This window comes from Pygoscelis adeliae, unplaced genomic scaffold (assembly GCF_000699105.1).
Source record: "Pygoscelis adeliae isolate BGI_AS28 unplaced genomic scaffold, ASM69910v1 Scaffold218, whole genome shotgun sequence".
NCBI lineage: Eukaryota > Metazoa > Chordata > Aves > Sphenisciformes > Spheniscidae > Pygoscelis > Pygoscelis adeliae.
The window spans coordinates 4,073,533-4,080,324 of NW_008825433.1; the positions used below are offsets into that span (position 1 = coordinate 4,073,533).

Below are 6,792 nucleotides of genomic sequence, written 5' to 3' on the forward strand. Positions count from 1 at the left end.
GCTGCCAGCTCTGCGCATTTGCAGCCGGCACTGGCTCCATACGGGAAGGAGCCAGAACTGGAAGGACAGAGCCTCTCCCACAGGAGGCAAATGTGCCCTGGGGTGTGGGAGGCAGCTGGGTGGCAGCGGGCAGGGGGCTGCTGTGGGCAGGTGCTCTCGCTGCTGGTTGACTGCCAGCTTTTCCTGCCCTTCCAGAAGCAGCCCTGTTCTGGGGACGAGCGAGTGACCCCTGGGCTCGGGCTCTCCTGGGGGAGAGGAGCCCCCATAAAGTGCAGAGTGGCATTTGGGGTGGGGGAGCATGTTTGGGGTTGAGCTGAGCCCTCCAAGACTCCTCCGCCGGGGGCTCCATGCATAGCTTGGGGAAGGATTTAGAGGGGCTTTTGACCTTTCCAATGATTTCACAGCCCCCCCCCCACCTTGCTCCTCACTGCAGGGCTGTTTTGAGGACCTCCGGCTGCAATGTAAGCTGTCCCCATCCTTCTGCCCCAGCCCCTCACCACAAGTTGCTCCGTGCTCAGCTCCCTTGTGTCAGTCTTGGCCTGACTCCTTCCCAGGTCTGCCAGCTCTGAGCTCAGACCTGGGGCCAGGAACATGAAGCAATGAAGGAGGAATCCTCTCCACTCTCCATCCCAGCACCCTGGGGGCCACCAATGGGCAGGTGGCCTCCTGCAGTCCTGCTCTTCCTCTCCAGTACTGCTCCCTGAGCGATGACCTCGGGGTAGCCACGTGTTGCTGGTAGATACAGCAGGGTATAGAGAAACTCATCTTGCCTCTCTCTTTCATTCCCCATCCGTGGGACTCTCTCCCAGCCTGGCCCGCCTGGGTTTCTTCTCGTGCATTCATTGAGTCCATATCTTCAGACTTGTCTGGCCACGGGCTGTTTTGGTCTCGTCCTGTCCTGCCGCGTGCTTCCTCTTTACAGGTCTCACCTCCACTCCTTTCAGCTTGCAGACATGAGGGGGAAATGGGGACACAGTTCCGTAGGCTCAGCCCATCCCTCCGACGTGCTGTTGCTGCTGCCCAAGGTGTGGCTGGCCAAGATATCATCTGTACAGATGGGGATTCCTCTTGAGCAAGACGGAGCGTGACTGGGGGGAAGCTACTAAAGCAGAAGAAATGCATCTGGCAGCCATGCCCCAGGGGGTCTTACCTAAGCACTGCCCCAGCCCACCAGGGAGCATCCCTCTTCCCACCGGACTGGGTGGAAATGAGGAGTGTCACCTGCCCCCAGGAGAGCCGGGCTGCGGGCAGGCAGGAGCCAGCACTGTGCCTTGTGCTGTGGCATGGTTGGGATTGCTGCTGCCCTCCATGCATGGCTGTCCTGGTACGTGGTAGCCTGTGCCACCAGTGCACCAGGCTCCAGGCTCCTCCATGCAAGGAGGATCCGCTCCCAGCTCGGGGCTGCCTCTAGCCACTCCTTGTGCTCCCAGCTGATTTTTACATTAGTGGTGTCCGGTTGTTCTCCCCAGGGGTCCTGTAGGGTTTTCTCCATTGGGAAGCGGAAACATGGCTTCCTCCCATTGTGCCTCTTCCCGCAGTGGCCCCCTGGCTGACCCTGGGGGAGCACCTCTTCCTGCAGCACCCCCTTCCCCGTGACCCCTGGGCAGAGCCAGGCAGCACCTCCGCCGGCCATGATGGCACGCCCGGGGGGCTCGGACCAGCCCTGAGGACAGGCTGTGGGGACCTTCCCGGTGCAGAGGATGCCGGGTGAGGATGAAGGTCTGGGCAAGGAATCCCCAGGCTCTCCCTGAACCCACAGCGGTCCCATGGGAAGCCTTGGCCAGGTGGCGTGAGCTTGCTGTGAGCCTCTGTGCCTGCCTGTAGTGGGTCATCCCCCCCTCCCCTTCCCCATCTCCAGGCAGCCCCTGGAGGTACTGAGAGGTGCCTGGAGGCACCATCCAGGTCCTGGAGGTGGTTTCTGCCTGTTTTTGGAGGTTTCTGCAGCTGCATTGAGTGGAGCCCTGAGCAAATCCCTCCCTCCGCCCTTGGGAGAAAGGGTCTTTATTTTTCTAAAAGTTTCCAATAAATGGAGCCTGAACCTACCCCTGGAAAAATGTGCCTCCTTCCCCAGCCTGCCGAGAAGCAGGTCAAGGTTGTGGCTTGGAGGGGATGGTCTATTGGAGGGGACAGCAGCCTGAGCTGGTGCCATCAGGGAGACCAGGTCCTCAGAAGAGCTCTTACGAATCCTGTCTCTGCAAACAGGCTCCCAAGAGCAGCTTATCTCTCCCTCCTCAGAAATTATGCCCCCCCCTTAGCTCCTGCCCCCCCCCGGGTGCTGTATCTCCTCCTGCACCTCCAAACCACCAGCCTTGGAGCAGGCGACTGCTCCAATATTTGTGGGGCTTTTCCTGCCTCTCCCAAGGCTGCGCTGTCCCCCACAGTCCCGTGGCCTGAAGTGACCAGGAGCAAGGGGCTGGGACCAACCTGCCCTTCTGGTAAGCTTCTTGCTGCGACATTAAAATATCCCCCCGCAGGGTTTGATGGGACGCTGAGCAGGAGCACCCATCTCCGCTCCAGGGGGTTGCACGGGTGCCTGGAGGGGTTTTCTCTAGCCCGGGGACCAGGCATGCCCAGGCTTGGGCACTCACTACGTGCTGGGGAGAGAGGTGTGTGCATTCATCATGGGGCTGCCATCGCTAGGGACCCCTTGTTGGTATTTGGCCAGTGATATGTCAGGGCTGGAAACCCACTCGGCAGCCCCGGTGGGGAGGTGGATGCCCACAGCCTCATGAGACTCAGTGATGGGTGGAAAAGTCCAAGCTGCGTTGCCTGGGGGAGTTTTATGGCTGGTTCTGCCCCATCACTGCCTGCTCCCCTCTCCCTGGTGGGAAGCCCTTCAGGGACAGCACTGGAGTCCCCTCTCCCTGGTGGGAAGCCCTTCAGGGACAGCGCTGGAGTCCCACTGGGCCCCGGGGAATTTGCCACCCAGCCGGGTCGCTTTACCTCCTGGGGGCGAGGGCCCCACGGGGAGCCTCTCAGGGCTCCTTGAACTCTCCAGATAAGGGACTTTGCAGCTGGCTGGTGTGTGCAGTTCAAAACACACCGTGGGGCTGAATCCTCCCCCCGCGCCACCCGGCAGCCGAGATAACGACCAGCGGCGGTTGCTGGGAGCAGGGACAGGCTCTGTAGCTTCTGCTCTGCGAGGAGTTTGCATGGTGGCTGAGAGTGCCGCAAGCCTGAAGAAAGACAGGGTCTGGAGCTGCCTCTCCTTTTGCCAGCGGAGGAGTGGAGGGAGCAAGGTGAAGCGGGCTCAGGGTCAGAAACGGTGCCCAGGGCTGGGACGCTTTGCAGGGAGGTGCTGAGGAGGCATAGCTGCTGCTCATGGCATGGAAACCTCTGTGGGGTGAGGGTGCTGCACGGGCTGCCTTGCAGGAGGTTTTTTCTGCCTGCCAAGCCCTGGCGATGCAGAGGGGTTTGTCTGCATGCAGCAAGGGAAGGGGGGAGGCCCCCATCCTGCTGCCTCACCCAGCTCCCTCCTCAGGACGCAGGCACGAGCAGCGCCAGCGGGAGCAGGTGGTGCAGCAAGCCCGTTTGCGAAGAGGAAGGGCTCGGAAAGGAGAACAAGAATAATAGGAAGTGCTATCCGCTCTCTGATGGTAACTGCATGCAAAGCACATCAGGAGTAGGAAGCCTGCTGCAGTCCATTGGAGGGACGGGGGATCGGAGGAAAAGAGGCCATAGCAGAAAAGCCAGATGAAGCTTTTGCTTCTCTGTCTGCTCCAGAAGAGCCTGAGCAGTTTCTTTCACCTTCTTTTGGGGAGCTCCTCAGAGCATCTGCAGAGGAAAGGTTAGAAAGGAAAGCTAAACAGCAACAAGTCTCTGGGGCAAGGTGATGTCCACCAAAAGGAAAGGGAGGGTGAATGGGCTGGCTGTCATGTCTGGCCTCTAGTCATTCATTCACGACTGCCCTGGCCCCCGGGGACTGGGAGGGGGGAAAGATGTGACGTTCATTTCTAAGAAGGGCTGGAGGGAACTTCAGGGAAAAGCTGACGGGTGAATCTGCTGCGTGTTCCAGGCATCTGCGCAGGGACGGGGTCCGTGGGCAGGTGGGGAGGCTCCTGCTGGGCCCCCAGGCTGGGGCAGCACTTTGTAGAGACTCTGGGCTTGTGGCGCCCACGCCTCTTCCCAAAAAACATTCAACCAGGGCTTTCAGCCCAGTTCTTAAAGGAACTGGCTGGTCAAGAGGGAAGGTCCTCGCATGGCTCCGTAATTGGTATGAAAACAGGAAGGAGGGCGTAGGAGTCAGCGGTCAGTTTTTGCAGTGGAAAGAAATTGCTGCATTGGGTCCCATGTTTTTTCAATGCATTCGTGAGTGACCTGGAAAAGGGAATGAGCAATGAGATGACAGGGCTTGCTGAGGCGATTGGATTACTCAGGTTCGTAAGGACAAGCGCCAGCTAGGAAGGGTACAGACGACCATTACAACACCGTCCGGTAGGCAGATGAAATTCAGTTTAGATAAATATCAAGAGATAGATGGGGGAGGGGGGGAAGCCCCAAATCCACAAACAAGATTACACACTGAGCTGGCCACTCACAGCAAGGCCTGGGGCTGTTTCGGATAGCTCAGTGTGCATAAAAACACATCAAATCATCTTTGTGAGTGACAAAGCAGAAACAAAGCAGGAAAGCCTTGTGCCGCTCTTCATATTCACTGCTCACCCCCTCACAGTCCCTGTGTGCCCCCAGCCCCAGCATCTCTGGAAGGGTTGAGGGGAGCCGGGGAAGGTTGGGAGGAAAGCAACAAGGAGGACTGAAGGCGTGGAGCCGTGCCTGGATGACTAAGTGAGCTAGAATTTCTCTGTTTGGAAAACGTGCTGTAGGGTGGATACAATCCAGGCCTGTACAGCTGTGGCTGGCATGGAGAAGCCACTCCAATGTTCATCCACCTTTTGACGGCAAGGGACCCCTGGCCAAAGCCCTGCGTGTGGGGAGAGATGCTGCCCTCACTCAGAGGCTCCCGAGTTAGAGGGGGAAGCAGGGATTTCGCAGAAGCGAAACCCGCCGCAGGCTACAAAACACGTGAACAGCATATCTCTCCCAGCTTGGACACTGGGGGAGCAGTCAGGGAGTTAGTCTGTGCCTGTGCCACTCTTACCCTTTTTTGGCATTTTGCTCTCTGATGGAGACAAGCTTTTGAGCCAGGCCGGCCTCTGATTTGACCCAGGGTACCTGCCCTTATTTTGGGAGGGCTCGCGTTTGTTCCAGCGCTGCGGTGATGGTGCGTAATCACACACACTCATACATCTTGTGAAATACAAGCATGTGTCCTTGCAGCTGGTAGATGAAGGTGGAGGCGGGCAGGATGCTGCCCAGGAGGCTGGTTCCCTGGACCCCAGCACAAGGTAGGAGGACTCACGAGCAGCGTGGTTAGAGTTCAAGCATGCACATGAAATCTCATGAAACAGGCGGTCTCGGAGCATTTCCCATCCTCTAGCTGAGTCATGGCCACCAGGGCTTCATGTGACTCTCACACCCGTGCCCAGCTTGTTCCCTGCCTGCAGGTAAACCTTGATGGGCCCCCAGTTCAGCCTTCCTGCCAGGAGGGCTCTGGTGTCACCCAGGGGGGCGAGCGGATGTAGGGGATGGGGTGAAGCCTGGTGAGGCAGCTGGCCCTGCCCCGTCTTGGCCACGGTCGGAGGAAGTGCTGACCTTATCCCTGCAAAGTGATCCCCTACAAGTGGCGGCAGGAGGACGCGTGGTGCTCACCATCGGGCCTGCTGACAGCCCCTTGTCTAGGGACTGCAAGGACAGTCCTACGGCTTGGCGTGGCATAAAGGGCTTTTCTCTAGAGAGCTGGTGTTTCTGGGTATAAACCCATAGTGTGCCTACCCAGCACTGTGAGATTGCTCTTGAGTGTAAAGCCAAGCCTGCGCTGTGCTCACCTTCGGTGAAGGCAGCAGAAGCAGGAGAAAAGGCGATGCGTGGGAAGGGAGAGGTAGGGAAATCTCCGACCCCGGTGACAAACGGCTGCCTGCAGGCATGGCTGTCCTGCAGTGCAAGTTTTTCTGCGGAGGTTAGGCGGTTTTGGTGACAGCCGGCCCTGCCGTGGGCTGCCAGGGCTTGGCTGGCAATGGGATTGTGCGTGTCCCAATACTGCAGGTGTCTCTTAGTGTCTGTCAAGGCCTTTGTGCGGCACAAATGGGCAATTAAAATTGTGCCGTCTCTTGCTTGTACGTGCTCAGAGGTGCTAGCCTGTGGTTTGTTAAGCCCACTCCTTGTTATCTTGCTCCTTCCGCTTACACATCGTTTCCAAGGGGATGAGACGGACTGCTCTACGCCCAGGAACAAAGGTGGATGTTCTTACGCCAAGGCCCCGCATGGCTCCTCCTTTCCCCTGTCCCCCAGGCTGTGCAGCCACCGAGGTGGTGGCTGGGCTAAACATCAGAAGACTCCTCCAGGAGGTGGTTAGAGCTGTGCTGCGCAAGCCCAGTGGCTGGCGGGTGGCCTCCATCCCCCGGTCCCTTATGGTAGGACTGCTCTCACCAGGTGGGAGCAGGGTTGCCCCCTGTTGCTAGTGGTGGTTCATGTGACCTTTTCTGTTTGTTGTAGGGTTGTTTGCAAGAGCCAGTGGCTGGATGCATTTCCTGCCGTAATGAGCGCTGACCCGTGTGCCCCTTGGCAGGCACTGGCTCTTTGTGGGAAAAATTAGGAGGCATTTAGAGAAGTCAGACAGAAAACAAACAGAGCAGGCAGGAGGCTGCAGCTGGGCAGCCGGGCAGCGCCTGCAGAGGAGGTCGGGCTCCTGACGCAGGGATGTGGGCGCTTTCCAGACGGAAGCAGGCGGTGGCC

General features: G+C 58.7%; 1 protein-coding gene across 3 annotated transcripts in view; it reads left to right on the forward strand.

Moving 5' to 3' along the window:
* SLC29A1 (solute carrier family 29 (equilibrative nucleoside transporter), member 1) overlaps positions 1–6,792 on the forward strand; it is a 34,825-nt gene that overhangs the window by 18,981 nt on the left and 9,052 nt on the right. The window lies entirely within an intron of this gene.